The sequence below is a fragment of the Brassica oleracea genome, chromosome C7, assembly GCF_000695525.1.
Source record: "Brassica oleracea var. oleracea cultivar TO1000 chromosome C7, BOL, whole genome shotgun sequence".
Taxonomy (NCBI): Eukaryota; Viridiplantae; Streptophyta; class Magnoliopsida; order Brassicales; family Brassicaceae; genus Brassica; species Brassica oleracea.
Genome location: NC_027754.1, coordinates 33272625 through 33282929, shown reverse-complemented (window position 1 = coordinate 33282929; position 10305 = coordinate 33272625). Strand labels below are relative to the sequence as shown.

Below are 10305 nucleotides of genomic sequence, written 5' to 3'. Positions count from 1 at the left end.
TTAAAGTTGCACAAACACAAAGATTATAAGAACTTCTCTTCTTATTAGATTTATAAACTTTCTCAAAACTAAACATTTCAATGTGTTTCTCTTGATGGAACATCTCTCCATGAGAACTTTTTATATAGGAAGAAGCTACATCTTTTCCTAAGGGCGAAGCTACATCTTTTCCTAATAATAATATGGAAACATTCCTAAGCTCGATATGTTTTCCTTTTTCCTTAACCCATCAAACTTCACTTTAATGAGTTAACTTGCTCCTCAAGTTAATTGGAATTATCCAACAAGAGATTCTCAACAACAAGGTTTTACATTTTGGAATGTATGACTGGGTTAGAGAAGTTAGATGGTGGTCCTATATGTTTAAAAAGTGGAATTCAAGTGGATAAAGAGACAAGGTAATACCGTAGCAGACAAGTTGGCCAAAAGAAGTTTGGATTCGGGAATCATCTTTAAGTGTTTTAATTATGTCCCATGTGTGAAACATCATATTTGTATCAAGACTATGTATGTTCACATTATCATTAAAAAAGTATATTTGAAGTTAAAAAATATTCTGAATAATCTTAACTATAAAAATTTATATTTGTTTATGTATTCTTATTATAAGTATCTTATGTTTCCGACGATTTCGGCCATCATAATATATGATTTCCGACGATTTCGGCCATCATAATATATGATTTCTTAAAAACACTATTAAGCATTAAAAACAATTTAGTGGTGTATTAGGTTTATAAGGTTTGATTAAAATTTTATAGATTTTTGTTATTTATGTAATTTGATAAAAAATTATATACATTATATAAATAAAAATTTAACTAACAGAAATTATGCGAAAATGAATAAAGAACTCAATAATAACAATTATAAAATATTTCTACTTCATCAAAGATAGTTTAGTATATCCTATTTAAATTAAATTTTGTAATAATCTGAAAATAGATTGATATAAATAATTATTTTTATCAATCAAAAATATGTTATGTTTTACAAAGATGATTATTTTTGGCATCAAAACTGTTTTTTTTGTTAACTTTCCTTTTTATGAAATCACATTATATATAAAATATATTTTCATTCTCATATATTTATTTTCACAAAATATATTTTTTTATTTTTTTTAAATATTTTTTCATGTTTTTATTATACATGATATTGGAAAATTTAAAAAAATGATACTAAAATTAAAATTTAATTAGCATAAATTATTATATATTTTAAATAATAGCAATTAGGTATAATAATTTAATTCATTAAATATATCTTTGTAATTAACTATCGTAAGAATTAATGTGAACGTGACAAGTATGAAACTGATTTCTCTAATAACATAATAGAGAGCATAGCGTTTTGGTTTTTACACTCGCTCTGTTTTTAATAGATAATGGTTTAGGTTACATATATTAAACATATATTTAAGTTTACATATTTGTTAAAGAAAAAAATCACTAACTTTTATAAGTAATCATAATTCAACCAATAAAAAATAGACAAATAATATAAACATATAAAAAGTTAATGAATTCCACACTGAAAATTGAAAACATTATGTAATTTTGAAACAATTTTTTTTTCAAAAATTTCATCTATGAATATGTGGAGGGGTATTTAACTTCAAATATTTCCATTAAATTGTACTCGTGATCGTTTATCTTATACTAGGTGTTTGTCCGCGCTTTCGCGGATATAAATATTTTATGAACAATGTATATATTATATTTTTATCAAAGTAAAATTTTCTTATTTTATTTTAAAGTTTATGTATAAGGTGTAGATCCAGATGATTGATGAAAGAAACACCAAACATATCCCAAACTTCTCTCTCCCACCAGCCGGCTGATGGAAATAGACTTACTACCGGAGATATTCGTGTTACTTTATCTGCACTGGTTTGTACATGAATGTGTGAGTTATACGAAGTACTCAAGTAAATTATATACCATTTCAAATCTTCGTTTTCGGGAGGGATGATCAACTCCTCAAATATCGATCAAAACTTGAATCTTTTATAGGTATGCAATTTGAGAAAGCACAACAATTGAAATAGGTAGTCATATTGGTATCAGATTTTGTATATATAACCATTTTATTATTTTGAGAAAGATAAATACAATTAACTAAAGTATATTTTACTGACAACTATAGCAAAACTAGACATATGTTTTATTTAAAAAAAAAAAAATTAAGGTTATATGTTATATAATATTGAATCTTATGATTTTAGAATTAATTGGAGCTACTCTCTTTAGTCATTTTAATTGATGTTAACCATTACAAAAAAATAAATATTATTCATAGTTTATTGATAATATGTTGCTTCTGCATAATCATACTAAAAAAATATGAAAATATAAACATAAATTAAGTTTTATATAGGAATGGATTAACTGTTGTAAGCTCACCAACATCCGTTATTTGACCAATTAGATATAAAAATAATGAATTTGTTTAAAGTCAGGTGTATAAATGTAAATATATAAAAGTTAACTTTAAATCTATATTAGCTCTTATTAGTAAATTTTGGTATCCACTAAATCATAGTATGAAATTAAATTAATGGAGAATTTATCAAATATGATTCAAAACTCGAATTTAATTCTAAAAGTATACATAAACTTGAATCAAATGCAAAAGTAACTCAAAATTCTAGTGAAATTACAATCAGCCATTTATGACCAAACAAAAAAAATCAGAATTCATATTTACGAATATAACTCTGTAAAGTCTTCTGAGGTTTTATATGTCTTCTGAAGTTTTATATGTCTTCTGAAGTTCTGTAAGTCTTTTCATATAGTAAATCTTAAAAATTATTTATAGATTTTATACATGTAGAAAAATTGAAACCATGTAATTATAAACATTTATAAATGATATAAATTAAGATCTAGTAGAATTGAAATGTTTTCAATATAGATGAATGAATGTAGTGTGTCATGGTATTCTTAAGTTAAGGGTTTAGTAACATATGTTGTAGTATTGTATGTATTCTTAGGGTTAGATTTTGGAAGCTTAACCTTTTTGTTTGAAAAATTAAATTTTGACTTGTATTTGTTTAGTTTTGTGTATATTAAACACTTTTAAAGTTGTTTTTAAATTTTATGAAGTGTTTGTTTCTAGTTAGTTAGTTATTTTGAATTTAGTTTTAAGTGACTTAAGTCTTCCAACGAATAATGCACTAGAATACTTCCGCGGAAGTCTTCTGGGCGAATAATAAATTTAGGTTTTAGAAGGCTTTCAAGTAAGTATCCTACGAAGTCTTCTATTAGAAGTTACTTGAAAGTCTTCTGAATCGAAAATATTTAACCTTATTGAAATTTTTGTCTCTTTATATAAAGAAAATTTATACATTCTCTTTCTTCCTCTCAAATGGCTGCAAGAAAAATGTAATGTTTTTCCTTCTAAAACTCTCCAACTTCTCTCTAATCTCTTTGAACTTAAAAACACCAAACTTTATATCAATTTTTCATTTTTTTATCTCATGTCTTTCTCACTGATTTGTTTTGTTTTTGCAAGTTTTTCATTACATAGTTCTCATCTTTCACTCCTTCAAAGGTAGATACATAAATCATATATTTTTTCATTTGGTATCCTTTTGTTTCTTAAAGTTTTTACTTTTTGAAAACTATTTTTGTTGTTTTAAGTTCTTACCTTGAAGCTTTTCAATGTCTTGAAGCCATTTGAATGCTTTTGGATGTGTATGTTTTTCAGATCTGAGACATACTTGGAAGACTTCCACTGAAGTTTTCTCGGAAGTCTTCTAACATTTAATGCACCAGAAGGCTTCCTGGAAGTCTTCTGGTGGAGTTTTCTCCCATGTATTCTCTTTCATAATAGATCTGAGCGTTTTAGTAAGTCTCTTTGTCCGATTTTTCTTCATTTGGTAACCTTTTGTTGCTTAATTTAAAAACTTTTTTTGTTGCTTAAAGCTCTTACCTTATTTTGAAGTTTTTCTTTGTTTTAAAGCCACTTGAATGATTTTGAATATGCGAGTTTTTCAGATCTGAGCCAAGCTTTGGAAGATTTCCATGAAAGTCTTCTCGGAAGTCTTCTAACATATAATGCACTAGAAGAATTCTTGGAAGTCTTCTCGCATAGTCTTCTCCCATGACTCCTTTTTCATAATAGATCTGAGTGTTTTGGTAAGTTTTTGTGTCTGATTCTTCTTCATTTGTTAACCTCTGGTTGATTAAAGCTCTTATCTTTTTTTCCAAACTAAAACTCTCCAACCTCTCTCAAATCTCTTAGAACTTGAAAACACCAAAATTTATATCATTTTATCATTTTTCTGATGTATTTCCCACTAATTCCTCTTGTTTGGCATGTTTTTATTACATGGTTCTCATCTTTTATTCTGGGAAGTCTTCTGGAATACTTAAATTTCAAGCAGAAAATTTAAAGCAGAAAATTTAAAGCGGAAAATTTAAGCGGAAAATTAAAATTTAAACGAGAAACTGAAATTTTAAGTGAAAATTGAAATTTCAAATTTCATGAAACTGAAAAATATATCTTATGATCTAAGAAGATACATTAAACCATATAACTTGATATTCTTGAAGTTATTAACACTTTTGAAAGTTATCTTAAAATTAATTAACAAATTTACAAAAAAAAACTAAGGTAGAAAACTTCCACAAAATTCTTCTCGAATTAGCTAGAAACATTAATCAACATGAATGTTAGTCACCTCATAATTAAAATCAATTAATTTATGAATTTCATTCATGAGCCCCAATATCAACTAATAATATATGAATTAACAAAAAGAAATGTAAAAAAATCTTTATAGTTTTAGAAAAAAATGAATAAACTTTGGCGTAGAAGACTTCTACGAAAGTCGTCCAGAAGACTTCCATTTAGTTCGTTTTTGCAATTGAAAATTTACAAAGAAAAACTTCTAGAGAAGTCTACTCTACATCAGACTTCTTTGGAAGTCTTCCTTTGTAAATATTAGTTTGTTTTTGTTTTTGAAATTTTAATGAAAATTCCAGAGAAGACTTCTACGATAAATAAGTTAGTTTCGCAATTAACCGAATTGTGTCAGAAATTTGACTTTTTCTAGAAGGCTTACATGGAAGTCTTCAATCAAAAAAATAAAACTTAAATATTTAATTTTAAATAGACGTCTTCCACCATGTAAGTCGTCTCAGATTACTTTTGCAATTGAAAAATAAAACTTAAATATTTAATCTTAACTAGACGACTTTCATGGAGTAGTTTTATGTTTGACTTTGAGTTCTGAGTCATTTTTACATAAAGTCCTAAATTAATTTAAAGATGTTGTTAGCATTAAAAACATAATACTATTCTAGCTCTTGGTAGTTTCATTTTGTAACAATATACATATACATAGTCATTCAATTCTTTTCATTTTAATAATACCTTATTCCAAAAAAGATTTAGCATTAAATATATAACATTACAGTCAAATTATAGAAGAAAAAGTAAGCCATCATCCAAACTTAAGGATACACATTATTGACTAATCTAATTTTATTTGTGCTGAAATCCAATAATAGAGCATAAATATTTACCAAATTCGTTGAGATTATTGGTTTGCTATCTTCCTCACCGTTGCGCACTAGTATCGAGAGGCTGAAGCATTACGGGTAGGCCATATTGCGGATAGAGATTGAAGTTATCAACCGGGGCATGCTTGTATTCAGGGGAGAGGCTAATCCGGAAACGTTGAAGGATCATAGTGAGCACGGTCTTGGTTTCCATCATGGCAAAGTTTTGGGCAATGCAAGTTCTTGGTCCGACTGAGAACGGAAGAAATGCGTTTGGTTGATTGGCGGCCTGAGAAACACCGTTTTCAAATCTCATAGGATTGAATTGTTGGGCGTCTTCTCCCCATATAGCCTTGTCGGTGTGCATCTTCAGAAACGGGACGATTATGCTTGTGCCCTTGGGGATATCCAAATGTCCTATCTTAATATCTTGTGTTGCTTCTCTGACCATTTTAATCACGGGTCCGTACAGACGAAGCGACTCCATCAACACCATGTTCATCTGTAAGGTAGAAAACGATTTCTTCAGCCACAAGTGTTAAATACATTTTCCTATATCGAAAGTTAGAAGAAATTCTAAATAATAATAATAATAAGGTATATAAAATAGATAAATCAATCCACTTATTAATTGCAAAAAAATTTCATGAAACTGTAACACATTAATTACCAGTTTAAGTCTGGAGAAGGTGTCTGAATCTGGGATCTTATTACCACACTCATTGAAAACCTCTTCTCTGAGTTTCTCTTGCCAATCTTGGTTCAAGCTCAGTAACAACGTAGTCCATGTCAACAAAATCATACTATTTACTTGCCCTGAGATATATATAGCCTTGCATTCCTCTATGATCTCATCCATCCTCATCGCTGTCTCAGACTCCTTGGATGTTGCAGCTTTCAACATGATCCCTAGAAGATCATCTCCATAGTTCATGAAATTTGATTTTAGCCTTGCATCTATCATTTTTTTGATTGAGTTCTTCACTTTCTTATCAAGCTTCCATAGTTGCAGGTTGGTTGGTGTAGGAAGGTATCTTGGGAAACAAGAAACAAAAAGATCATAAAATGGTATTTAAGGTTTTTGCACAAAGATTAAGAAAATACAAAATTTTATGTAGTTAATCTTGGTTACATAAATATATCATTAAATAAAACTGGTTTAACCAATAAAAAAAAATAAAATATTTTGTAATTAGTCACAACTTTTAAATGATATTAAGTTTTATCTAGAATAGTAAGAACATCAATTATTATAAAACAAAATTAAAATCCTTAATTAAACACCATTTAAAGTGATACGGAGGAAGTATATGTTTTCTGTCTGAACATTAGCTGAGTATATATTATGGTACTTACTGTTTTCCTGGGATGAAACGTTTGTGAGAGAAGCAACAAAATATTCCTCAAGCTCTGACTGTGATCTAAACAACTCAATCCCTTCCTCATAACTGCTTCCAAACGCAGTGGTCGCAATGATATCAGAGATCAATCTGTGGTAATCTTTGTTAATCTCCATCCTCATCATCACTTCTTCACCACATTTATGTATTCTCCACTCCTCCAACATCCTCAAGGTGCAATCCACCATCCCTTTTGTCATGACCTAACAACCATTAGCAAGTAATTAATTAATTAGTTACATTTGCTCACATAGGGCTGAAAATGTTATACCTAACGCGAGAAAATAATGCAGAAATAGATAAAAAAAAGGCGAACTCATAAAATAAACGATTAACGTGCTCGACCAACTTCGTTACATCAACGGGTAAAGAATAAAGAATTTTACCAAAAAAAAGAATAGTGAATAAGAATTGTAAAAGACCTTGAGTCGGTCCATGGAGAAAGCAGGGTTCAAGATTCGTCTATGGCGAACCCAGTCATCACCCTCTATGAAAGCAAGTCCTTTACCAAAAAGCATGAGGACCTCGGGTCTTGTCTTTGCTATAACAGCGAAACCTAACTTACTCGACAATATCTGTTTCCCTAGTTCAGGATCTGAGATGAATAGCGTCGGTTTTGTTCCGTTCCAATATAGAAATGTTTCTCCTAATATATACCATCAAAGGGGAACTTACATGTGTTAAAGCAATGCTCATCTTAAAAACACACATAAACAAAACAAGGTTGAATAAAACGGCACCGTATTGAGACAGCCATTGGTGATAGTGAGGAAACACACAAGGGAAGATATCGTTGGAGTTGGGATCAAGAACCCAACCCTTAGCTTCTTTCTTCATCTTCTTTATCTCCTCGAGGTTTCCGTATACGAATCTGTATTTTGGACCTGAGATGCCTTGTTTCTTGAATCTGCTTGTTATCATCCATGGCCGCAAAAGAAAGATCCAACAAGCTTCCCATATCTTGGGAGCAACAAAGGGCAGAAGAACGAATGCTAAGAGATTGATCGTGCTCAGGAGTTCCATTAAAAGAAACAGAAAGGAGTTTGTACTTGTATTTCTGATATGAGTAAGCACATCTTGTTATAATTGAAATAGAAATGTAACTAAAATAATATTTGGTGAAACACATTATTTTCTTAGGATTCATTTTATATTAGGCTAAGACCCATATATATTAAATATCATACTCTTTTTGGGGGTGGGTATCCTATTTTAAAATTAATTCAAAGATGTCGATGGCCCTCTTATAAACATATACTATTTATTTCTTAGTATTGTCATTTAGTATAACAACGTTCATAATAAATTTAAAATTATATATAACAATTACATATTATATTTTCAGAAATTTTGTGAAAACTAAGGGTCTTCTTCATGTATTATATCAGACGTATCGTCAATGTCATCATCGATTCTATTTGAGCTGTCATGATTCTGGCTTATCTGCCCTCGTGTTCTGGACTAATACAATATGAAATCAAATCTTTTTTTTTATATATTTCAAGTTTTTAGAATAATTAAAAATGGGGAGAACTTGCCTGTTGAGAGTTCGAAGAGCTAAGATAAGAATATAAACAAGGTGAAAAACGCATAAATCGCAGTTGCGTTATACAGTTCTTTTAATTCTGTGTCGTTACAAATACGCGATAATGCAACCGGATGGATGTCAACTGGTAAGAGTAGCTTTGGTCTGTAGATCCTTACAACAAGAGAGCACATGACAGACAAAGCTAGTGTTTAAGCTACACAAAGACTTACTACATGCCAACCAACTGCTCTATTTTTGTAGATTTGTCAACGTCAATATCAATATTAATGTATATAATAAAACAAGTAGCATTGATTGAAGTATGCAACATTTTTGACCAATTATTACGCGAAACAAATGTCCAATTAACCAAAAAAGTTGTTTTGCATTCTCTCCATCTCGCCAATAATCGCAACCACCATGTTAGCTGTGGCATTATCAGGCGCAACGTTTACCGTCGTGATGGTTAGAAATGTGTTGCTTGTGTCGGATCGTATCGTTGCGAATGACGGATCTACATCCAACAAGGGCATGTGCTCCCTATCCATTTTACAAAAAAATGGAATTTTTTAACTATTTGTTGTAGCGGACCGGATGCAGCAATGAGCCAGATGTTCTACAAGAGTCAGGCATTTGGTCCGTGCTGGAGGCCAGACGCTTTACTAGCTTTACTAGAGTCAGCCAACCCTTCTTTAATATGATATCGTCCGTTTTAGATTTAAGCTTTCATAGATTTATTTTTGGGTTAGTTATTTCCGAAAAAGCTTCATACCAAGTGCAGTTGTGATTTTATTATGTGTAATATCCAATGTGGGATTTGTATTGTTAATTTCTTCTAACAGTCTTTCTCTCAAACTAAGGACCACGAAACTTTGGTACGGTTGTGACGGACCAGATGTACTTTTGGACCAGATGCTCTACAAGAGCTAGACTGGATACCGTGCTAGAGGCCAGACGCTCTACTAGAGCGAGACGTCTGTCACCAGATGTTCAATCTCTCTCTTAATATGATATTTGCCATGTTCGTTTCTCTGACGCAGTGTCAAGCAGAGATCAAATTCTCATATGAACCAAAAGGGTTCAGATTATTCTGATATGGACCCCTTCTTTTTTTTCCATTTTGTATTTAAATTTAATTCGAAAATTAGAGGAAACAACCAAAAAACCTAAAAGACTTAAACATATTTACAAATTCATGTCATTAATATCTTCCTAGAACCAGACCCAAAATCCGACCCAGATTCAAACCCTATTTTTTTTTCTTTCTTTCTCTTGTCTTCTCCATTGATACTTCTTTAGTTTTAAAGCAAAGTCAATTTTCTTCAGTCACTTATCAATTTTCTTTTTCTTATCTCAAATCGATCAACCCATAGTTTTGTTTTAATCCATTATGTCTTATTTGAAACCAGATCTCCTCATATACGTACGAGATTCATAAAAAAATAAGAACGCAGAGTATTACTAGTACAACTAGTACAACTCCAACTAGTGCAACTAGTACAACTAAAACAAGTATAACTTGTACTACTAAATTGAGTATAACCAATATAACTGGTACAATTAGAACTCGAATTACTAGTACTTTGCAACTAATATGGTGATATTTAGTTTTTTTCAGCGTATGAATGATATTAAAAAGATGATGTTGAACAAATAATACATATTAGTCTAATCTTTCCCGCTTGCATCTGTCAAAATACATGTATAATTAGAACAACTAGAAGTCTAAAACATGTATAATTACTACAATTTTACAATTAATATGATTATATTTAATTTTTGTTTTCAACGTATGAATGATATTTTAGAAAGGGATGATGTATCACCAATGAAAATATTGGTTTAATCTTCATGGATGTGTCAAAAT

General features: G+C 30.2%; 1 protein-coding gene and 1 pseudogene across 1 annotated transcript in view; both read right to left on the bottom strand.

Moving 5' to 3' along the window:
* Positions 1-5554, bottom strand: part of LOC106305602 (cytochrome P450 734A6-like) — a 16516-nt gene extending 10962 nt beyond the window's left edge. The window contains exon 1 of the mRNA XM_013741958.1: positions 5535-5554. The gene's annotated coding sequence lies outside the window, so the exon portion shown is untranslated. The remainder of the gene's footprint in view (positions 1-5534) is intronic.
* Positions 5353-8046, bottom strand: LOC106305601 (annotated as a pseudogene).
* Positions 8047-10305: the final 2259 nt, after the last annotated feature.